This window comes from Rutidosis leptorrhynchoides, chromosome 4 (genome assembly GCF_046630445.1).
Source record: "Rutidosis leptorrhynchoides isolate AG116_Rl617_1_P2 chromosome 4, CSIRO_AGI_Rlap_v1, whole genome shotgun sequence".
Lineage (NCBI taxonomy): Eukaryota > Viridiplantae > Streptophyta > Magnoliopsida > Asterales > Asteraceae > Rutidosis > Rutidosis leptorrhynchoides.
This window is the reverse complement of record NC_092336.1, coordinates 225,200,787-225,225,941: the sequence shown is the minus strand read 5'-3', so window position 1 is coordinate 225,225,941 and position 25,155 is coordinate 225,200,787. Positions and strand designations below refer to the sequence as shown.

At 32.5% G+C, this 25,155-nt stretch overlaps 1 non-coding gene across 1 annotated transcript; it reads left to right on the top strand.

Annotated features, from left to right (window-relative positions):
- Positions 1-2,657: 2,657 nt before the first annotated feature.
- LOC139845914 (small nucleolar RNA R71) lies at positions 2,658-2,764 on the top strand. The gene has a single exon (XR_011758667.1). It is a non-coding gene; the product is annotated as a small nucleolar RNA R71 (small nucleolar RNA).
- Positions 2,765-25,155: the final 22,391 nt, after the last annotated feature.

Below are 25,155 nucleotides of genomic sequence, written 5' to 3'. Positions count from 1 at the left end.
TAAAAATACCGAGTTTGCAAACATATTATTTTATATCACATTTGATATTTTGCGTCTTGTCGTCAAAATTAGTAGCTTTTGCTGAACTTTAATGTCAGTATTTGAAAATGCACTGTTTTACCCTGTTTTGTACATAAGATAAACTACAAACATATATATAATATATATTTTTTTTATAAAACCTTTATTTATTAAAACAATTTGAATAATTTTTTTAAAATTTTGTTTCCTTTTACTTTAGGTAGTTTCGGTATGTTTACCTAGTCCGTCCCTCGACAAAATTTAAAATTTGTGGTTTTTTAAAGCGATTGTTTTAAAAGCAAAGATTTTTGAGTTTTTTATTATTTTTTTTGGTATACTTTAGATCAATAATATTAAAAATAATGATAACAAAATTTGTCGCCCCGCCCTCGGGTAAAGCAATTTCGATTCTATGATCTAGTCTTTAACTCACGACGAATTTTAGAAATTATTTTTTTAAACTTAATGAAATAAAGTAATTTTTGTTTTTAAATTCACACAAACTTAAATTTAAAAATGCATATTAATTTCATACAAAACCTACAAAACAAAAATTCAGAATGGAGAGAGAAAACTAGTTCTTTAGTGTCTGCTAGTGGAAAAGACCAATCGGATTCCATTCTCGGAACTACATGAGAACAGAACAACTAACTCTAGACATCAATTTTTTTTTTCTTAAAACATATGAATCTCCCCACACTTAGGTAACTGTGGTATCGAAATTGTGGTTAACTTCATTGTCAATTTCTCTTGGACCATAATCAACTTGCATATCTGTGACTTTTGCTTTAAGTCATTGGTCGGATTCCTGTGTAATATTCATAAATTCAACTAGTTTCGCCTTTTCTTTAGGCGATAGATTGGATACTAACCGATTACATAACTTAAAGTTCCCCTTGGTTCTAGCATCGCGAATCCGTTTAATAAGTTTCTTCATTGAACTATTAATAACGGGGTCATTTAATTTTGCATTAACAATGAGGTTCTTTGTTATCAGGTCATCATTAGGTGTTACTTCATCTTCCCCACACTTAGGCGTTTTATTATTGTTAAGCACTACCGTTGGAGTTGGTAAAACAATATGGTTTTTACCAATCGTTTCTGTCGGTTCAACGGTTTTGGTTGGTGGAGATTTAGACTTTCGACTCACAAAGGTGATCGATTTTTCATCATTACTAAGTGTCATTCTACCCTCTCTTACATCAAATAACGTCCCGGTGGACGCTAAGAATGGTCGACCTAAAATTAGAGGAAAGTTTGAGTCCTCTTCTATATCAATGACAATAAATTCGACTAGAAAGGTTAGATTACCTACTTGAACGGGTAGGTTGTTAGCAATTCCAACTGGGTGCCTAATGGTTTGATCAAAGAGTCGGACACTCATCTTTGTTGGACTTAACTCATCTACTCCTAATCTCTTATATAATGAACGAGGCATAACACTCACACTCGCACCTAAATCTGCTAGTGCATCATACGTGACACAATCACTAAGTAGACAAGGAACAATAAATTCACCTGGATCACCCATCCTAGGTGGAGGTTTTGGTGGAACTGTCTTCACCGGGTTTACTTTTACGGTTTTTGTTTCTTGCACTTTCTTAATCTTCTTCTTCTTGCCAGAGGTATCACAAACTTTATTACCTATTACTTGCTCATACTCAACTTCTTTTCTTGGAAACGGGATGGGTGGTTTGTATGGTGCCACCACTGGCTTTACATACTCGGGTGGTGGTGGTGTTGTAACTTCTTCATTGTTACTCACATCTAAAACCTTCCCATCTTCTGATGCTGGTTTTTCAGAATTTGTTGAAACCATATTAACATTCTCATTCTGAGGATTTACTTCAGTATTACTCGGTAGCTTTTCTTGTTCCCTCTCACTCATCATGCTAGCAAGAGTACCTACGTGTTTTTCTAGATTCAAAATGGAAGCTTGTTGAGTTCTTAATGATTGATCAAACCTCTCAATTGTTTGGGTTTGAGATGTAATAAATTGTGTTTGAGATTCCATTAGCTTTGCCATCATTTCTTCTAGATTTGACTTTTTCTCTTCGGTTTGTTGTGATGGTTTATACAAGCTAGGTCTTTGTTGATTGAAAGTGTTGTTTTGAGTTGGTTGGTTATTCGGACCTTGTTAGTTGTGCGAGTTATTGTTGGGTCTATTTGGATTGTAAAGAATGTTTCGATTTCGATTGAAGTTTGGCCTTGGCGGTTGATAATTATTTTGATAATTATTTCCCGGCCTTTGGTTCATGTAGGAAACATTCTCACGTTGTTCCATCGTCTGCTCAATGTGACAATCTTTCATTAAGTGTGGTCCACCGCATTGCTCACAACTAATTCGTATTGCGTGAATATCTTTATTCATCTTTTCCATTCGTCTCTCGAAAGCATCTATTTTTGCAGAAACGGAATCAAAGTCATGGCTAGAATTGACTCTAGCCGCTTTAGATGAACGAAAGATATCTTTTTCTTGATGCCACTCATGTGAGTGTGAGGCTGTATTATCAATTATCTTGTGAGCTTCGGTAGCGGTTTTCTTCATAATGGAACCACTAGTTGTTATATCGATGTCTTTTCGTGTAGTAATATCGCATCCTTGGTAGAATATTTGTACTATTTAATAAGTGTCTAAACCATGTTGAGGACATCCTCTCAACAACTTTCTGAATCTTGTCCACGCCTCATATAATGTTTCATTTTTCTTTTGCGCGAACGTAACAATTTCTCCTTGAAGTCTCACAGCTTTAGATTCCGGAAAGAATTGTTTAAGAAATTTTTCAACTAAGACATCCCATGTATCAATCGCCCCTTCAGGTAACGATTCTAACCAATCTTTGGCTTCTCCCTTTAAAGTCCAGGGAAATAACATGAGATAGATCTGTTCATCCTCAACTTCTCTGATTTTGAATAGAGTACAAATCCTATTAAAGGTTCGAAGATGTTCATTTGGATCTTCTTTTGGCGTACCACTATATTGGCATTGATTAGTTACCATGTGTAGAATTTTTCCATTGATTTCATAATCTGGCGCATTAATGCCTGGCTTAATAATGGCGTGTCCTTGGCCCGTGCGTGTGGCTCTCATTTGGTATTCCATACTTAGAGGTTCTGTTACTTTCATAATTGAATTTGTTGAATCTGAATCACTAGAGAATTCTGATTTAATGGTTCCTTCCTCGACAATCTCTGGATGAGTAATTTGTGGTTCCGGAGGAATGATTAGTGGTTCAGGATCTCTGAATTGTCCCTGAATATCTTCTGGACTCTCAATTGTGAGGTCGGGTTCAAAAAATGGATTATCGGAAATTTGAATTGGAGTACTTAGTCGACTAGATGACGATTCTAAAGAAAAATCAACGGCGACAATATTGGCTAGATGTCTTGATCGAGTTACAGGTGGTGAACGTATGAAAGGTGGTGAACGTTTTGCTAGGTGCATTCACTGAATATCCTATTAGTTATAAAAGATAAAAATTATATAAGTTATCAAATTAATAGACTTTTCTGATTTTGCCCACGTTTCGAATAGCCAATAGATGCAGCAGGTAGCCAGGACCCTTTAAATCGGAAGCCCACAACTCGCCACTAACAAATCCAACTATTACTACGAACCAGAAAATTTTGGATGTCTAACAATTTAACTGCTTAAAATAATTTTTCGTTTTGAAATTTTAGAAAAGAAATAGAAAATTCTATGTCCTAAAAAACTAGAGCGTCGAGAAATAAGAAAGAAAAAGAGTGCGTCGATAAACGTCGAAAAATAAAAGGTCGAAAAATAAAAATAAGAAAGAAAAACGTCGAAACTTAAAAGTCTAAAAACTAAATCTAAAAAGTTGTGCCTAAAGGTATTAAAGCTTAAAAGGAATCTATATCCAAAATGACAATAACTTAAAAGGCACTAAAATATATAAACGATGTCGCAAAATTCTAAAGCGCCTAAATCTTAATCTAAAGAAAAAGCACTTAAGGGATTTTACGGCAAATCATAAAAACTAGAAATATAAAAATAACTACGGCAAAAACTAATCTTAAAATTAATTACGAACGATAAATATACAAATTACAAATTAAACGATTAAAATATACAATTTATTACTAAAATGATAGAAATACAAATTTTATAAAAATATTATTTTTATATTTATATTATATAAAAATATTAAACTATATAATTAAAAATAATAATTAAACTTAAAATTACTAATTATTATTAAAACTAAATACTAGCTAATTAATAATAAATAATTAAACCCTAATTAATAAATAATAATAAATATTAATAAACCCTACTGTCATAAATGCGTACCAGGTTTGTGGCCTGTCAGGTCGACTCATGCGACCGCATGAATATTAGGCGTTGGGCTCATGCGATCGCATGACCCAATATTCCAGAACTGATTTGGGCTTTTTAGTTTTGCTTCGACGTTCCCCGGCAGCGGCGCCAAAAATACTTGATGTGCGTAGGGGTGTATACGAAATAGCTTATATTTTACTAGGAAATACTATTAAATACGATATAATTTTACACAAGTTATTTAATTTACGGATGGATATACCTAAACCTTGCTACAACACTTATAGGCAGTGTACCTAATCGTAGAGTAGTGTAGTTTTTAGTAAGTCCGGTTCGTTCCACAGGGAGCTAGCTGAGTTTAACGCTATATTTTTAACAACTATATTTATATAAAATATATATAATTATATATAGTAATATTATTATAAAAGGGGGTTTTTACCATTTAATGACCGGTTTGTCGATTTTAAATAAAGCGTAAAGATAAATGACGATAATATAAATGACAGAATTTAAATTACGATAAAGTAAATTGCAGTAATTAAAATGACAGTAAATAAAGGTACGATGAAATATGAAATAAAAGTATTATGCTTATTTAAACTTCCGTAATCATGATGTTTGACGTTTTGATTAATTGTTACCCGGGTTAATTGTCCTTTGTCCTGGTTTATTTGATACCTATATGGTTTTTGTCCATAATAGTCCATCGATCATAATTATAAAATGCTCGTCAAATTAACCTTATTTCCGAAGTCAAATATTCCAACTAATTAGGGATTCGAACTGTAACAAGGTTTTAATACTTTGTTTAATGATTACACCAGGTTATCGACTGCGTATAATCCAAGGTTTTATTACTTTGTTAACAATTACACCACTTATCCTTGTATGTAATCCACCCCTGTTTTAATGAGATATAAATATTAATTTACCCACTTGATCAGAATGAATAATCAATTACCCAACCCGAATAATTAATTAAATGATCGTAAAAGATGTCGTATAAACGTCACTAAATAGAACATACATAATCATTTTAATAATTATTAGATTAACTAATTTGAAGATAGGTTCGACAGGTTCCAATGAGTTGTCGCTCAATTAGACAATACCCCCTATCTATTAATAGTCATAGTCCAATGTCCACAAGTGTCGGTCTTTTGTCCAAACCTTAATTATGGTACAAAATCTAATAACCCAATCTTAATTTTTAGTCTAACATCACGATTACTTTGGCTCAAATAAGCATAATAATAACTTAGTTACGAGACATTAATTTAAAAAGGAAGAACATAGCTTACAGTGGTGATTAATCGCGTAGCGTTACACGGACAGAGTTTCGACTTACAAACTTACAACATTCGCTACCATAAACTTATTATTATTAATTTAAATTAAAATTATAATTAAAATATAAATATAAATTGAGAGATAAGAGAAAGAAAATAGAAAAAGATGTATTAAAACTCGCAGAAAACTGGAGAATTTATAGGATGTGGCCTGCTACAGTAACTCATGCGGTCGCATGAGATTTTAGTGCAAATCTCATGCACTCGCATGGGCTCATGCATTCGCATGAGTTTTATGCCTATTTCCCATGCGATCGCATGGCCGTCAGATCCAGCTCACATATTTTTTGTTTGCTAGTTTGTCGACGTTATTTAATATAATATATAAATAATTTATATAATTATTTAAATATTATATTATATTCTTGTGCATAGTTGACTTGTAATTTTAGCTCCGTTGAGTCGCGCGTTGATAGTTGGCTCAGGTCCCGGTTCCGGTTTTTCGAACGTCCTTTCGTATAATTTAATATCTTGTACTTTGCATTTTGCGGCTCGTACTCTTGTAATTTTGAGACGTTTCTCATCAATAAATTTGAACCACTTGGATTGTACTTTGTACTTTTAAGCTTTTTGGTCGTTTGCGTCTTCAAATCGTCGTTTTCTTCTTTTGTCTTCGCACTTATTTATTTAAACGAATATAACATAAAAATAGAACAATTACAACTAAAAGCTTTACATATTGGAAGGATATTGTGCCTAAATATATGTTCATTTGGAGCACTATCAAATAACAAAACTTTCATCGAATGTTTTGTATTCGTCTATATACGAAAGAATAGTAGCATTGCATTTGAACTTTTCAAGAGAGCTCTCATTTGGGAATTCAACATCAATCCAAGATCCAACCAGATGGTGAATTTCTAGGCCTTGGAATCCTTCAATATGCCAAATACGTTTTATATAGGGAATCAAGATTGGATCTTTAATCTTAATGAACAATAATAAAGAAGCATCTTTACCGAGAATAAGTTCTTCATCTTTAATAGTCAATATCTGGAGAGGGATGGAACCCGGATTACCTCCAGTACTATTACCATTCAGTGCAGTTGCATACGAGTTTTTATTCAAAGGAAGGCTATCTATAAAATTTGGAACCCTAGAATGGTGGATAGTTGGACTAATCTTACCTGTTGAGACAGAAGGCTTCTTAATCGGTTCGTCTCGATTGAACCTAGCCTTTGCAACATACAAGTGGTAGTTGCCGATCCAGAGAGATGAGAGCTTGCGTTCAAGGTTAGGGACCGAATCAACATTAAGAAATCTCGCAAACGCAAATCGACATCCTTGTTTCGAAAGCTTGCGAGCAATATAGACATCCATAATAGTACCTTGTTGTTTAAGCACTTCACGCAGATCGTTGATACCGAATGAAGGTGGAAAGTTTGCGATGTAAATGGTTGCAGCGATCTTTGCAGCGTGAATATGGTCATCTCGATTACCCATAAGTAGAAAAAAACGATAGTGTCACAGCGTTTGAACCCGCCGGAGACGAAGGAGAAGAAGGATCGCCTGTGATCTAGTGATGTAATTATGTCTAGCAGTAACCTGGAAGTTTACCTGTTATAATAGGTTAAATACATACAATAGAACAATTACCATAGTTAAATACATACAATAGGAGATCCGAAAGTTGAATACATACAATAGAAATTTGGTGAAATTTCGATGCATTTTCAAACAATTCTCTCTTTAATATTTGGTTCAATTCAGTAACAACATGAAAATATAATGTAGTAACATACTTAAAGATGTGGTAATCTATAATGTTTACCAATAAACAATATCTTCTAAATAATATAAATGTTACCGAAGTCAAATATAAGCTCGACTTGCTTTGTATTCGACAAAGTTGTGAATTATTAATGTTTTAACAGAGTGGTATATAAAATAGCTTATATTTTTACAGGAAAAACTATTAAATACGATACAATTTTACACAAGATATTTATTTATTTATTGAATGGATATACTTAAACCTTGCTACAACACTTATAGGCAGTGTACTTAATCGTACAGTAGTGTAGTTTTTAGTAAGTCCGGTTCGTTCCACGGGGAATCTTTTTAAACAAAGCTTAACGCTATATTAGTTTACTTTTATAAAAATACAAATATATATATAAGTAATATTATTATTATAAAGGGGGGTTTTTACCGTTTAATGACCGGTTTGTCGATTTTAAAACTTTAGTCGCAGTTAAAACCAAATGTAAAATAATAAATATAAATACAAGACTTAAATTAAAGCGTAAAGTAAATAACAATAATGAAATTGCGAATAATAAAAATGCGATAAAATAAACTTGCGATAATTAAAAAGTACGATAATTAAAAGTGCAATTAAATACAATAACAATAAAAATGCGATAATTAGAAGTGCAATTAAATATAAAATAAAGAAAATTAAATATGAAATAAAAGAATTATGCTTATTTAAACTTCCGTAATCATGATGTTTGACGTGTTGATTTTAGTTTTATGCCCATGGGTTAATTGTCCTTTGTCCTGGATTATTTAATATGTCCATACGGATTTGTCCATAATAGTCCATCAGTCATAAATATAAAGAGCGAAAGCCTTCGTCAAATTATTCTTATTCCCGAAGTCAAATATTCCAACTAATTGGGGATTCGAATTGTAACAAGGTTTTAATACTTTGTTTAATGAATACACCAGGTTATCGACTACGTGTAAACCAAGGTTTTACTACTTTGTAACAATTACACCAATTACCCTTGAATGTAATTCACCCCTGTTTCAACAAGTCTATTAACTATTAATCCAGTTCTGTGTCCGGTAAAATGAATAATTATTGGTATTTATAGATATCCCGCCCACCGTACCCAGTCAAGCGTATGTGGTTATATATAAATACGTCGAATTATAAGTTTGTATATTAAATTAACAAGGTATTGTTTAGTTAATATAAAACCCATTAATAGCCCATAGTCTAGTTTCCACAAGTGTCGTTCTTTTGTCCAAACTCCAATTATGGTACAAAGCCCAATTACCCAATTTTAGTAATTAGCCTAACATCATGATTACTTTGGATTAAATAAGCATAATAATAACTTAGCTACGAGACATTAATGTAAAAAGGTTGAACATAACTTACAATGATTAAAAATAGCGTAGCGTTACACGGACAGAATTTCGACTTACACCCTTACAACATTCTCTAACATACCCTTATTATTAGGATTAAAATTAAAATTAAAATTAAAATATAAATTATATATATTTTACGTATATAGATAGAGAGATGGATGGATATATTGTTTATTTGCGATCAGAATTCGTTTGCTTTTATAGGGAGTTTCAAACTTTGGGGCTCCGCGACTCGCGGCATTTTTTGCCTTCAAACTCCGCGAGTCGCGGAGTTTGAGAATACAGCTCACACAATTTGGAGTCTTTCTTGCCGACGGTTTTTATTTATTTATATAATATATAAATAATTATAAGAATTATTTAAATATTATATTATATTTATGTGCATAGTTGACTTGTAATTTTTAGTCCGTTGCGTCGAGCGTTGAGAGTTGACTCTGGTCCCGGTTCCGGATTTTCGAACGTCCTTGCGTACAATTTAATATCTTGTACTTTGCGTTTTGAATCTTGTACTCTTGTAATTTCGAGACGTTTCTTATCAATAATTGGAACCTCTTTGATTGTCTTTTGTACTTTTGAGCTTTTTGGTCGTTTGCGTCTTCAATTCGTCGAATCTGTCTTTTGTCTTCACCTTTTATTATTTAAACGAATATCACTTGTAAATAGAACAATTGCAACTAAAAGCTTGTCTTTCTTGAGGAATAATGCTATGAAATATATGTTCGTTTTTAGCATTATCAAATATTCCCACACTTGAGCGTTGCTTGTCCTCAAGCAATATCGTCTTGAAATACTAGAATCACTTCTTTATTCTTCACACTTTGTACATCAGTGATTTCTATGCGGCGGTATAAACAATGGTAATAATGATATGGTTTACAGTCCCACATGAGTATAAAAATTTAGATCCATTAAGGAAATTGGATCTTTATGAAAACATTTGATCTTTTGAAAATTAAATCTAGTTTTTACCCTAGATAAGTTTTCCGGAATAACCCTTCACCGGTGTTTGCAAAATATTTTTGTGGTTTTGGTGAGTTTCAGATTTGAAAATTTTAGCTCAAAACTTGAGGTTTTGTGTCACCCACTTGCTAACCTTGTATTTGGAAAGCAACACGTCCAGTTTACTTGTCTCGTATATTACCTTTCGGTAAACTACCGTCCGTTTGTAAAGGAAAGCGTTGAACAAGCAACTGTTAAGGCAATGTCTAATGACATGCATTTGATTATGGTCCAAAAACGTGTCGGATGCTATTACTATCCTTTGTAGGAGCAATAGTAAAGATCATCCTATGATTTTTCGGTCTGGCACAAGGTCCTGTCTTCGACCATGCTATGCAACCACCGTTCTTACGGTTGACACCCGATTTGGTTCAGGTGACCTAATGAATTCCAGGTGAATTCCTAGGATTTTACGTTCAATGGTAATGAACGCATTGAAAATAGGGTTTTTAGAAAACAAATCGGTTTGTAATTTTGATCAAAATATTTTCTCGTTCAAGCTCGAGTTTAGATATCATTGAATTCCATGAGTTTGTAATTCTCAATCTTTAAGGTCAATCTCAAGGATTGAGTAATATCAGGCTTAAAAGCTGATTTTTGATCTTTTAAGGAGATTATCCTTTCTGGGGATCTGATTCATTAGTCTTATCCAGCTATTTTGCATAGTGCCCCCCATTTTACGAGATAAATCCTTCTCATGGTTAGGATAAATCTGACCACTTGGCGACCGTGTTTAATGCTGAGGTCCGTGGATTTCCTGCTGATTTTAGTGATGACTTTTCTAGATTTTTCGTCAACCTACAGCTGGTCTGGACGACAACTTCCTGACTTAAATCAAGAAGTGCGTGTCTTTTTCGGAAGACTTTACTTCCTTTTAATGATGAAATTGATTCATCATGTAGATCCATCTTTCTTACAGTAAATCAGGTAAAACAGTTTAGTTTAGTCCAAAGCAAAAGTATTTTCAGTTATTTGTTACAGATATATGTGACATATGTTTAAGATAACTTGGTAAATTTTCCCACACTTGGCTTTTATTTTCCTTTTTATCGTCCTCTATTCCATTTTAAATGAATTTTAACATTTTGGTTTGTTTCTCAATTTATGTCCTTTCTGAGGTAACAATAATTTCGGTGTTAAAACCTAGTTTTATCGTTCATAAATATGTATAAACATGATTTTGAGTTCATTTAATTGAAAATTTTTAAAATTTTTTACTAGAATTGGGTAGTCAGTATATAAGACTAGGGCTGTTCTTTATTATCAGAGAGCACTAGATTCTAATACAACTACTACTTTACTAGTATTTTTAATGGTAACCCAGTGTTTAAAGTAAAAATTTTAAAATTCGAAAGAATTTAACCCCTTCCCACACTTAAGATCTTGCAATGCCCTCATTTGCAAGAAATCAGTAACAAATTAAATTACTGAGGGTGATTTGTGTGAAAATGATTAAATTTTACCAAATTTTCCAAACATATTGGCGTTTGTTTGCTGAATGATAAATGGTGCACATCATTTTTTCATTCCGTCTTGTTGTTATTTCACATATATTTTGCATCTTGTCGTCAAAATTAGTTGCTTTTGCTGAACTTAATGCCAGTCTTTGAAAATGCGTTGTTTTACCCTGTTGTGTACATAAGATAAACTGCAAACATATATACATATTTTTGAAGTTTGGTATATTACCCCACATTCAAAAATTATTAAAATCTAAGAATAAAAGTTAGAAAATTATAAAAATTATTACAATATTAACATAAGTATTAAACGTATTACAAATTACAAAATAAATAAAACTAAGTAGACTAGGGATGATACTGGTACCAATAGGGGTTCCATGCATAACCATAGGTGCTATAAAATGCTTCGGCAGGGTTATACGTAGGATACGATGGTTGCATCTCTATAGACCAGGGAGGGAATATGGGTTTTGGCGTAGGAATATAGTTTCTACCTATATGTTGGCAATGAGCTATGATTTGGTTTTGATGAACTTGCCAATCCTCAAATGCTCTCTGTCTAGCATTTTCGTACTCCTGTGAAGCTATAAACCTTTGCATTTCTTGCATTTCATTTCCCCCTCCTACATTACCTTGCTGTTGGTTTCTCTCAACCTGTGGATGTCTACCATGGTATTGTACTGCGGCGTTATTTCGCCTCTTCAAAACTTTCGCACCATGGTATACATTTAAACCTATAGTATCGCGGGGTTCTGGTTCTTCGACTAATAATCCCCCCGACTTATATCCACACCGAGATATTCAGCAATCAAAGTAATAAAAATACCACCTCCTATTATGCTATGCGGTCTCATCCCCCTAACCATAGCTGATAAATAATAACCTACACAATACGGTATACTTACAGCGCTTTGTGGGTCTCGAATACACATATGGTAAAACAAATCCTGTTCATTTACCTTTTCCTTGTTCTTACCTCTTTGTGTAATCGAATTAGCTAAAAACCTATGAATCACTCTTAATTCAGCTCTATCTATATCCAAATAAGAGTAATTTCCCCCTTTGAATCGGTGATGGCTTGTCATTTGACTCCATACACCGTGTGTATCAAAATTTTCATCTATCTTTCTACCATTTAGTATCAATCCTCTACAATCGGCAGATGCTAACTCCTCAGGCGTATATATACGTAAAGCCTAAGCCATGTCTAGTAAAGACATGTGGCGCATCGAACCTCCTAACAAAAATCTAATAAAAGATCGATCGGTTAAACTAGCTACCCGGTCATTTAATTCTATACTACATAACAATTCTTCACACCATACTTTATATACAGGTCTACGCATGGTGAATAAACGTACCCAGTCATTAAAAGTAGAATTACCATACCTCCGTACAAGTAATTCCCTAATTGGCCCGGCCAATTCTACAGCTTCTAATGGTCCCCATTCTATGACCCTAGGTACCTCAACAACTTTAGAATGAAGAGTATGCAACCCCCTTTGATATTTTGGATAATCTATCCAAAGTCTGTCAAATCTCAGGTTCGGGTGAAAATCTTCCAAGTGCATATCAGAAAATGTCATGACTGGATAAGGTATATCTTGCTTGTAGTAGTTATCCACCTCCTGTTGTTCCGCATTCTCAGCAGGAGCATTGCGAGCTTGGGATGAAGATTCACCCCTTTCAGTCTGCAAAACACATCAAACACAATTTTTGTGCATTCAAATATGCATTAGTGTCAGCAAAATCATCAATCAAAATAATCACAATGACATGATCAATTTATATCAAACTTAAGCTCATTTTCATATTTTCATCAAATCTACACTTTTTCAAATAAGCATATACGAAAATGTTCGTCAAGTTCATAAGCATTCAACTCAAATTACATGTCAAAATAATCATTACTAGCAATTAAACAAGTTTCAAATGGCATTATCTTTCAAAAATCAAGTTCATGAATTTTAGACTTGAAAAAGTCCACTTTAATTCTCAAAATCATGTTTAGGCTCAAAGTTTGGATCATTTAACTACCTAAACATGTTACACTACTTAATTTAGCAACAATTCATGACAAAAATCGGCCATAACCTGTTTATATCAAAAAGCCCCAAATTTGCTCAAGAACACAAACCCTAGATTACTCAAAATTTGAAGTTTAAGGCTTCTAATCATGTTAAACAGCATCAATCTAGGTTATACAAGCACAATACATAAACAATTTAAGCCTAATTACACTAAAAAGCATCAAAATCAAATTGGGGAAAAAATTGCTCAAGAACACTAATTTTCGAATTAAATGGTGGTTAGGTGTAGAAATTTACCGTTTTTCTTGAGTAATTCCTTGATAGCATCCTTCTCAACATGATTTTAGTAAAAGATTTGATGATTAACGGTTAAAAATTGTGATTTTGGGGGTGTTTTTGCGTGTTTTTTCGCTGTTATTTCGGCTGTTCTTCGCTGTGTTTTCCTTGTGGTGTGTGGACTGAGCTGTTTAGCTCGATTTTATTTTTTCTGTATTTTGGTCCTCCCGCGAGTCGCGGGGTTTAAGCCTTCAAACTCCGCGAGTCGCGGAGTTTGGTTTTTTTATTTTATATATCTTATACTAATTAAAACAATTGAGTAATTAATTTTAAAATTTTGTTTCCCTTGTTATTTAGGACGAGGTCGTTTCGGATCGATGTCCTAGTCCGTCCTTCGACAAAATTTTAAAATTTGTCTTTTTGTAGCGATTGTTTTAAAAGCTAAGATTTTTGGGTTTTTTAATGTTTTTGGCATACTTTAATTCAATAAGATTAAAAATAATGATAATAAAAGTTCTCGTCCCTTCCTCGGGTAAAGCAATTTCGGTTCAACGACCTAGTCTTCAACTTACGACGAATTTTAAAAATCATATTTTTAACTTAATGAGATAAAGTAAATTTTTGTTTTTAAATTCACACAATTTAAATATAAAATTTAAAATTAATATTAAAAATTCTCACCAAACTTAAAATTTAAAATGCATAAAATTAAAAATTCATATTTTAAAAATAAAAAAATTCACACCAAACTTAATTTAAAAATTCATATTATAAATTCACACCAAACTTATATTAATTTTTCAAATATTTACAATTTTAAATATATTGTTTTTACAAAGTTTACAATATTAATTTAAGATTTATATATTAATTTTAAAAACATGGTAAAAATAAAATTAAAAATCTTTTTGGCTTTTTATCCCACTTTAATCAATCAAATATTATCAAAAATATGCGCCCCTCTTTTCGGTAAAGTAATTTCGGTTCCAAGACCTAATTTAACTCATGACGAATTTTTGAAATATTTTGGGTTGATTGATTAAAGATATTTATACCTTAAGAATAAACGTTAAATTTCGCAGTGATGTAATAAATTTTTGAATGATATCAATAATTTCGGTCGCCAAACCTAATTTTATTCAATACCAATTTAATACTTTATACCGAACAAATTAGCGTTTATTGTCAAAAGGTTAAAAATAAAAAATAAAAACTGTACAAACATACCTGTGAAATAGATTTCTTAGTTATATGATCTATCCCATTCATAAGATAGTCGGTTTAATTGGTTTTCCATGGCTACATAGGCGTAACCTCGAGCATTCAGTGTCTTTTCTTCTAAACATATGAACGGTCCGTCTCTGCATAAAGTAACAAATTCGGTATTTGAATAGGTTTGATTATTTGAACATTTACCTCCATGTGACCATTTTCCGCATTTGTGACATCTTTCTAGGTGTCGTGCTCTTCTTTTCACTGCGGATTTTGATTTTCCTTTACCAAATTGTAACTTATTATCTTCGCATCTGGATTCTTTTCTAACTCCGTCCATTCTTTCTCTGATTACTGATACTATTTCACTCGGTAGTATGTCATTATTACGTTTAGTGATCAAGGCATGTAGCATTAGACCATGGTTTAGTTCACAGGCAGTCTTCATTTTGTAAAAACCTAAAAAAATTAAAAATTCAGAATGGGGGGAGAAGACTAGTTCTTTAGGGTCTGCTAGGGAAAGACCATTCGGGTTCCATTTTCGAGAATTACACGAAAACAGACAATCTAACTCTAACAGAAATACATATTATCCTTTAAAGACTTGATTCTCCCCACAGTTAGTTAGCTGTGGTGTCGAAATTGTGATTAACTTCGTTGTCGACTTCCATCGGACTATCTATGTAGTGTTTAACTCTGTGACCATTAACTTTAAATTCAATTCCATTTGAATTTATTAATTCTATCGTTCCGTATGGGAAAACTCTTTTGACTATGAATGGTCCAGACCATCTTGATTTCAATTTTCCAGGAAATAGCTTGAATCGTGAATTGAAAAGAAGAACTCTGTCTCCTTCTTTAAATTCTTTTGAACTTCTGATTCTTTTATCATGCCATTTCTTCGTTCTTTCCTTATAGATTAACGAATTTTCGTATGCTTCATGTCTTAATTCTTCTAATTCGTTTAGTTGACTTAATCGTAGACGTCCGGCTTCATGTAAATCAAGATTACATGTCTTCAAAGCCCAAAATGCTTTGTGTTCAATTTCTACTGGAAGATGACATGCTTTTCCATAAACAAGTCTAAAAGGTGTGGTTCCAATTGGAGTTTTGTAGGCTGTTCTAAAAGCCCAGAGTGCATCCTCCAATTTAATGGACCATTCCTTCGGATTTGATCCTACGGTTTTCTCTAGAATACGTTTTAAAGCTCGGTTGGTATTTTCAACTTGTCCACTTGTTTGTGGATGATATGCGGTGGAGATTTTATGAGTTACTCCATATCTTTTAAGAACTTTCTCAAGTTGATTATTACAGAAATGAGTACCCCGATCACTTATTAAAGCATTCGGTGTTCCAAACCTTGCAAAAAGACGTTTTAAAAAGTTGACTACAACTCGTGCATTGTTAGTTGGGAGAGCTTGTGCTTCTGCCCATTTAGATACATAATCAATGGCTACGAATATATATAGATTATTATGAGATTTTGGAAATGGACCCATAAAGTCAATACCCCAAATGTCAAATACTTCACATACTTGGATGACATTTTGTGGCATTTCATCACGTTGACTTATTTTTCTGGCCCTTTGACAAGCATCACAGGATTTGCAAAGAAGGTGTGCATCTTTATAAATTGTAGGCCAATAGAATCCAGCATCATAGACTTTTCTTGCTGTTAGTTGAGGCCCATAATGTCCTCCTGTTGGTCCTGTGTGACAATGGTTTAATATTTTACTAGCTTCATCTCCAAATACACATCGGCGTATTATTCCATCGGGACAACTTTTAAACAAATGTGGATCTTCCCAAAAATAGTGTTTTATATCACTGAAGAATTTCTTTCGTCTTTGGTACGATAATCCTTTTTCAAGGAATCCACAAACTAAGTAGTTTGCATAGTCTGCAAACCATGGAATTTCTTTATAATCTATCTTCAATAGATATTCATCAGGAAAGTTGTCTTGTATGGTCGATTCATTTAGAACTTCTAATTAGGGATTTTCAAGACGAGAAAGATGATCAGCGGCGAGATTTTCTGCTCCTCTTTTATCTCGGATTTCAATATCAAACTCTTGTAAGAGTAAGATCCAACGGATTAATTTTGGTTTAGCATCTTGTTTTGAAAATAGGTATCTAAGAGCAGAATGGTCGGTATAGACCACCGTTTTTGATAGAACGAGATATGATCGAAATTTGTCAAAAGCAAAGACAATAGCAAGGAGTTCTTTTTCAGTAGTTGTATAGTTCGTTTGTGCTCCTTGTAACGTCTTACTAGCATAATATATAGGTTGAAATCGTTTTTCAATCCTTTGTCCTAAAACGGCTCCCATTGCAAAATCACTTGCAATCCACATTAGTTCAAATGGTAGATTCCAATTTGGTGTTATCGTGATCGGCGCATTAGTGAGTTTTTCTTTAAGAATATTAAAAGATTTGATACACTCATCTGAAAAGATGAATGGAGCATCCTTTTCTAGGAGTTTATTCATAGGAGTGGCAATTTTAGAAAAATCTTTTATGAAACGTTGGTAAAAACCGGCATGCCCTAGAAAACTCCTAACTCCTCTAACATTGGTGGGATGTGGAAGTTTAGCAATTACATCTACTTTAGCTCTATCCACTTCAATTCCTTCTTTTGAAATTTTATGACCAAGAACGATGCCTTCTTTAACCATGAAATGGCATTTCTCCCAATTAAGTACTAGATTTGATTGTTCACATCTAATAAGCATTCATTCAAGATTTGCTAGACATGTTTCAAATGTATCACTGAAGACTGAAAAGTCATCCATGAAAACTTCCATGCATTCTTCTATCATGTCGTGAAAAATCGCCATCATACACCTTTGAAAGGTTGTAGGGGCGTTGCAAAGTCCAAATGGCATGCGTTTGTAAGCAAAAGTACCATAAGGGCACGTGAATGTGGTTTTCTCTTGGTCTTCAGGTGCTATTGGAATTTGAAAATATCCGGAAAATCCATCTAGAAAACAATAGTAACTATTTCTGGCTAATCTTTCTAACATTTGATCAATGAAAGGTAAGGGAAAGTGATCTTTTCTGGTGGCGTCATTTAATTTTCTATAATCAATACACACACGCCATCCTGCTACAGTCCTAGTAGGAATAAGCTCATTTTTCTCATTTGTAATGACAGTCATGCCACCCTTCTTAGGCACGCATTGAACTGGGCTTACCCATGGACTATCAGAAATTGGATAAATTAAACCTGCATCTAGCAGTTTAATAATCTCTTTCTTAACTACATCTTGCATATTAGGATTTAGTCTTCGTTGGCATTGCACATACGTTTTATGACCTTCTTCCATAAGGATTTTATGTGTGCAATACGAAGGACTTATTCCTTTAATATCATGAATCTTCCATGCAATGGCTGGTTTGTGAGCTTTCAACACAGAAATGAGTTGTGATTTCTCATTTTCAGTAAGAGAAGATGATATTATTACAGGTAATTCAGATTCACCATGTAAATGAGCGTATTCCAAATGATTTGGAAGTGGCTTTAATTCTAATTTCGGAGGTTCTTCTATCGATGATTTGTATCGATATTTGTCTTCTTCTTTTAGCATTTGAATTTCTTCTGTTGTTGGTTCATATCCATTAGCTATAAGTGTAGCTAACATTTCAGCTTCATCAATTGGTTCATTACCTTCTCCTAAAGAACATTCTCCTGTTCCTTGTAATTCTGGAAATTCTTCTAATAATTCTGCATGTGCATCTATAGTTTGAATATAATAACATGTATCATCTGCAGATTGTGGTTGTTGCATTGCTCTATCAACTGAAAAGGTAACACTCTCATCCTCTATACTTAGGGTCAGTTTCTTACCGAACACGTCTATCATTGCTTTAGCCGTGTTTAAGAATGGTCTTCCTAATATGAGAGGAACTTGAGAATCTTCTTCCATGTCCAGAACAACAAAATCTACTGGAAATACTAAAGTACCAACTTTAACTAGCATGTTCTCCATTATCCCTCTAGGATATTTTATTGATCTATCGGCTAGTTGTATGCTTATTCTGGTTGGTTTCAATTCTCCAAGGTCTAGTTTAGCGTATAGTGAATATGGCATTAGATTTATACTAGCATCTAAATCTGCTAATGCTTCTATTGAACTAAGACTACCCAGAAAACATGGAATTGTGAAACTTCCTGGATCAGATAGTTTTTCTGGTATCTTATTCAACAGCACTGCTGAACAATTAGCATTCATGGTAACAGCCGAGAGTTCTTCCATTTTCTTTCTATTTGAAATTAGATCTTTCAAGAATTTAGCATATCTAGGCATTCCTGAAATCACATCAATGAAAGGAAGATTTACATTTATCTGTTTAAACATATCCAAGAATTTGGATTGCTCGGCTTCATGTTTCTCTTTCTTCATTTTACTCGGGTAAGGAAGTGGTGGTTGGTAAGGTTTAACATAAGGTTTAGCCTTAACTGTGTTATCTTCATTAACCTTTTCAACTACCGGTTCTTTTTCCTTATCTTGATCAGGTTGTGGTTCTTGTGGAGTAGGAATAGCTTCATCAGAAGTTACAGGTATTTCAGGTGGTTTAAGTGTTGTACCACTTCTTGTGGTAATGGCTTTAGCTGTTTCATTCCGGGGGTTAGCATTTGTATCACTAGGTAGACTTCCCGGTTTTCTTTCACCTATTAACCTTGCTAGGTTACTTACTTCTTGTTCCAGATTTTGAATAGAAGCTTGTTGATTTCTAAATGCTTGAGCATTTTGTTCATTGGTTTGTTTTTGAGATGTGAAAAACTGCGTTTGAGTTTCAACTAGCTTCGTCATCATATCTTCTAAATTCGGCTTTTTATCATCGGTTTGTTGTGGTGGTTTGTTTTGAAAATTAGGTCTTTGCTGATTGTAAGTATTATTGGATACTTGTTGATTGCTAGGACCTTGTTGGTTGTTGTATGGAATATTTCGGTTATAGTTCTGGTTTTGATTGTAAATTGGTCTTGGCGGTTGATAATTATTCTGATAATTATTTCCAGGCCTTTGGTTTATGTATGAAATATTCTCTCTTTGTTCCATTGTTAATTCAATACTGAGACAATCTTTTGTCAAATGTGGTCCACCACACTGCTCACAACTAATTCGTATTGAGTGAATATCTTTAGTCATCTTTTCCATTCGTCTCTCCACAGCATCTATCTTTGCGGAAATGGAATCTAAGTCATGGCTAGAATCAGCTCTAGCTGCTTTAGATGATCTAACGATATCTTTTTCTTGGTGCCACTCGTGTGAGTGGGAAGCAGTGTTATCAATAATTTTGTAAGCATCAGTTTCGGTTTTCTTCATAATAGAACCACCAGCTGCTATATCTATGTCTTTCCTTGTAGTGATGTCGCATCCTTGGTAGAATATTTGTACTATTTGACAGGTGTCTAAACCATGTTGCGGACATCCTCTTAATAACTTTCCATATCTTGTCCACGCCTCATATAGAGTTTCATTCGGCTTCTGTGTGAACGTAACAATTTCTGCTTGAAGTCTTACGGCTTTAGATGCAGGAAAGAATTGTTTAAGAAATTTTTCAACTAAAACGTCCCATGTATCAATCGCCCCTTCAGGTAACGATTCCAACCAATCTTTGGCTTCTCCCTTTAAAGTCCAGGGAAATAACATGAGATATATCTGTTCATCCTCCACTTCTCGGATTTTAAATAGTGTGCAGATCCTATTAAAGGTACGTAAATGTTCATTTGGATCTTCCTTCGGCGCACCACTAAATTGGCATTGATTAGTCACCATGTGTAGAATTTGTCCTTTGATTTCATAATCTGGCGCATTAATGTCTGGATGAGTAATTGCGTGACCTTGGCCAGTGCGTTTAGCTCTCATTCGGTCTTCCATACTTAAAGGTTCCAGATTCTCCATAATTGAATTTGTTGAATCGGAATCACTAGAGGATTCTGATTTAATAGTTCGTTCCTCAACAATCTCTGTTTGAATGATTGGTGGTTCCGGAGGAAAGTTTAGTGGTTCAGGATCTACGAATCGTTCCTGAATATTCTCCGAATTCTCAATTGTGAGGTCGGGTTCAAAAAATGGATTATCGGAAATTTGAACTGGATTACTTGGTCGACTGGATGACGATTCTAAAGAAAAATCAACGGCAGTAATATTTGCTAAATGTCTTGATCTAGTTACAGGTGGTGAACGTATAAAAGGTGGTGAACGTCTTGCTCGGTGCATTCACTGAATATCCTATTAGTTTTTAAAAGGAAAGAAAAATTATAATAAGTTATCCAATCAATAGACTTTTCTGATTTTGCCCACGTTTCGAATAGCCAAAAGATGCAGCAGAGGGGCAGGATTCGTTTGGTCTCAATATAATTGAGGACTGTTTGGCTCCAATAACCCGGTCCACGTACAAATCCAACTATTACTACGAACCAGAAAATTTTGATGTCTATCAATTTAACCACTTAAAATAAATTTTCGTAATTTTAAGAAAATTAGATAAGAAGTAGAATAAAAATCTATGTCCTAAAACTAGAATAGCGAGAAATAAGAAAGAAAAAGAGTTCGTCGAAAAAGGTCGAAAAAGAAAAATGGTTGAAAAATAAAAGGTGACGGAAAAATAAAAGAAACTTATAAAACTTAAAAATACTTAACTAACCTAACCTTATTACTACAACTAATTTAAAATTATAATCGCAAATTGAGATTACTAATTGGAATGATAATTGATACATAGGTAAAAGTCGTCTAAAAATATTAAAGCTTACAGGAAAAACTAAATCCCAAATGGAAATAACTTAAAAAGAAACTAAAACTTAGAAAGGCGTCGCAAAATTCTAGAGTACCTAAATCTTAGTCTAAAGAAAAAACACTTAAGGGATTTTACGGCAAAGCCTAAAAATCTAGAAGTAAAAATAACTATGGCAAAAACTAAGTTTAAAACTAAATATGAGCGAAAAATACAAATATTACGCTAAAACGATTAAAAAAGGACAAAATATAAAAATAAACTAAAAGTTGTAAAAAATACAATTTTTATAAAAATATTATTTTTATATTATTTATTTATTAAAACTATTAATTTTACAATTTAATTAAACTAATTTAACTAAAATATGAATTAAATAAAAAGTAAAACTTTAAAATAAAACTAATTATAATAATAATAGGTAATTAGGGTTTATAATAATAATTAATTAATAATTACCCGTAATTAATGCTGAATTAGGGTTTCTGTCGGCGTGTCAGGGTTGCTCCACGAGTTGCGGTATTCCAAGAAGAAAACTCCGTGAGTTCTAAATTGCAGTTCTAAATTTGACGTTTTTTTTTCTGTTTTATATTTTTCTGTTTTAAAATCTAAATATTTATATAATAAAAACTTATATTTAAAAACTTAAATAAAAATAGAATTACTTTATAATTTTAAAAATATCTTAAAAATAGATTTATATATATTAAATTTTTTTTTTCGGTTTTTTAAATAAAAACAAAATACTTAAATAAAATTTATATAAAAATAAAGAAACTTTATAAAACTTAAATATTTAACAAAATCTTAAAAATACTTATATTTTTGTTTTTTTTTCTTTTTATATTTTCGAATATTTAAAACGTATTTTTATAAAAACGAATTTTAATAAAAGTAAACTAAAAATCTTTTTTTTATTTATTATTTAGCGTTGCGCTTCCGGCTTTTAAGAGTTTCCCCGGCAGCGGCGCCAAAAATACTTAATGTTTTAGCAGAGTGGTATATAAAATAGCTTATATTTTTACAGGAAAAACTATTAAATACGATACAATTTTACACAAGATATTTATTTATTTATTGAATGGATATACTTAAACCTTGCTACAACACTTATAGGCAGTGTACCTAATCGTACAGTAGTGTAGTTTTTAGTAAGTCCGGTTCGTTCCACAGGGAATCTTTTTAAACAAAGCTTAACGCTATATTAGTTTACTTTTATAAAAATACAAATATATATATATAAGTAATATTATTATTATAAAGGGGGGTTTTTACCGTTTAATGACCGGTTTTTCGATTTTAAAACTTTAGTCGCAGTTAAAACCAAATGTAAAATAATAAATATAAATACAAGACTTAAATTAAAGCGTAAAGTAAATAACAATAATGAAATTGCTAATAATAAAAATGCAATAAAATAAACTTGCGATAATTAAAAAGTACGATAATTAAAAGTGCAATTAAATACAATAACAATAAAAATGCGATAATTAGAAGTGCAATTAAATATAAAATAAAGGAAATTAAATATGAAATAAAAGAATTATGCTTATTTAAACTTCCGTAATCATGATGTTTGACGTGTTGATTTTAGTTTTATGCCCATGGGTTAATTGTCCTTTGTCCTGGATTATTTAATATGTCCATACGGATTTGTCCATAATAGTCCATCAGTCATAAATATAAAGAGTGAAAGCCTTCGTCAAATTATTCTTATTCCCGAAGTCAAATATTCCAACTAATTGGGGATTCGAATTGTAACAAGGTTTTAATACTTTGTTTAATGAATACACCAGGTTATCGACTGCGTGTAAACCAAGGTTTTACTACTTTGTTAACAATTACACCAATTACCCTTGAATGTAATTCACCCCTGTTTCAACAAGTCTATTAACTATTAATCCAGTTCCGTGTCCGGTAAAATGAATAATTATTGGTATTTATAGATATCCTGCCCACCGTACCCAGTCAAGCGTATGTGGTTATATATAAATACGTCGAATTATAAGTTTGTATATTAAATTAACAAGGTATTGTTTAGTTAATATAAAACTCATTAATAGCCCATAGTCTAATTTCCACAAGTGTCGTTCTTTTGTCCAAACCCCAATTATGGTACAAAGCCCAATTACCCAATTTTAGTAATTAGCCCAACATCATGATTACTTTGGATTAAATAAGCATAATAATAACTTAGCTACGAGACATTAATGTAAAAAGGTTGAACATAACTTACAATGATTAAAAATAGCGTAGCGTTACACGGACAGAATTTTGACTTACACCCTTACAACATTCGCTAACATACCCTTATTATTAGGATTAAAATTAAAATTAAAATTAAAATATAAATTATATATATTTTACGTATATAGATAGAGAGATGGATGGATATATTGTTTATTTGCGATCAGAATTCGTTTGCTTTTATAGGGAGTTTCAAACTTTGGGGCTCCGCGACTCGCGGCATTTTTTGCCTTCAAACTCCGCGAGTCGCGGAGTTTGAGAATACAGCTCACACAATTTAGAGTCTTTCTTGCCGACGGTTTTTATTTATTTATATAATATATAAATAATTATAAGAATTATTTAAATATTATATTATATTTATGTGCATAGTTGACTTGTAATTTTTAGTCCGTTGCGTCGAGCGTTGAGAGTTGACTCTGGTCCCGGTTCCGGATTTTCGAACGTCCTTGCGTACAATTTAATATCTTGTACTTTACGTTTTGAATCTTGTACTCTTGTAATTTCGAGACGTTTCTTATCAATAATTGGAACCTCTTTGATTGTCTTTTGTACTTTTGAGCTTTTTGGTCATTTGCGTCTTCAATTCGTCGAATCTGTCTTTTGTCTTCACCTTTTATTATTTAAATGAATATCACTTGTAAATAGAACAATTGCAACTAAAAGCTTGTCTTTCTTGAGGAATAATGCTATGAAATATATGTTCGTTTTTAGCATTATCAATTATCCAACAAACTAACAACTGAATGAGAAACAACTTGCATTACATGCCAATTTTAGACCTGTTACCAAAACAAAATGCAGAACTACATATACAAGATGAATATTATATAAAAATGTACGGTAGTTGTTAAAATTTAGGTTGTATGATGAATGTATTCACAATTTTTTTATCCAAATAACAGCAAGCTTCAAACAACAAATGAAAGTCTCCAAACATTTTTCCATTCACTCAATCTTTGCCTCCCTAAAATTTCATATTCTAAACAAAACAGAGGTTTGTACATTTTCATTCTATCTAATTAACTACGGAGTAATTGTTATTGCATAGTATGATGATGGAATTTATCATCCTCGATTAAAAAACAGAGGTTTGTTAATCGTCTTGCAAAGACGCAAATTCCACAGCATTGCATTGATATAATGTATATATATATTTTTTTTATATATAATTTCAAAAATCATTATAGCATATCAATTCTTAACATATAATTATTTGATCCCAAATTACGTACTATAGCACATATCAACTGTTAATTAAATTTTTAATAATAACTCATTTAATCAAATCATGCAAATTATAGATTCCAAGATTAGATGCGTCATTACATGTAGGTCAAAGTAGTTACATTTTTTTTAGTTTGAACTAAATGATGATAATTATCAAGAATTTATGATGCACAATA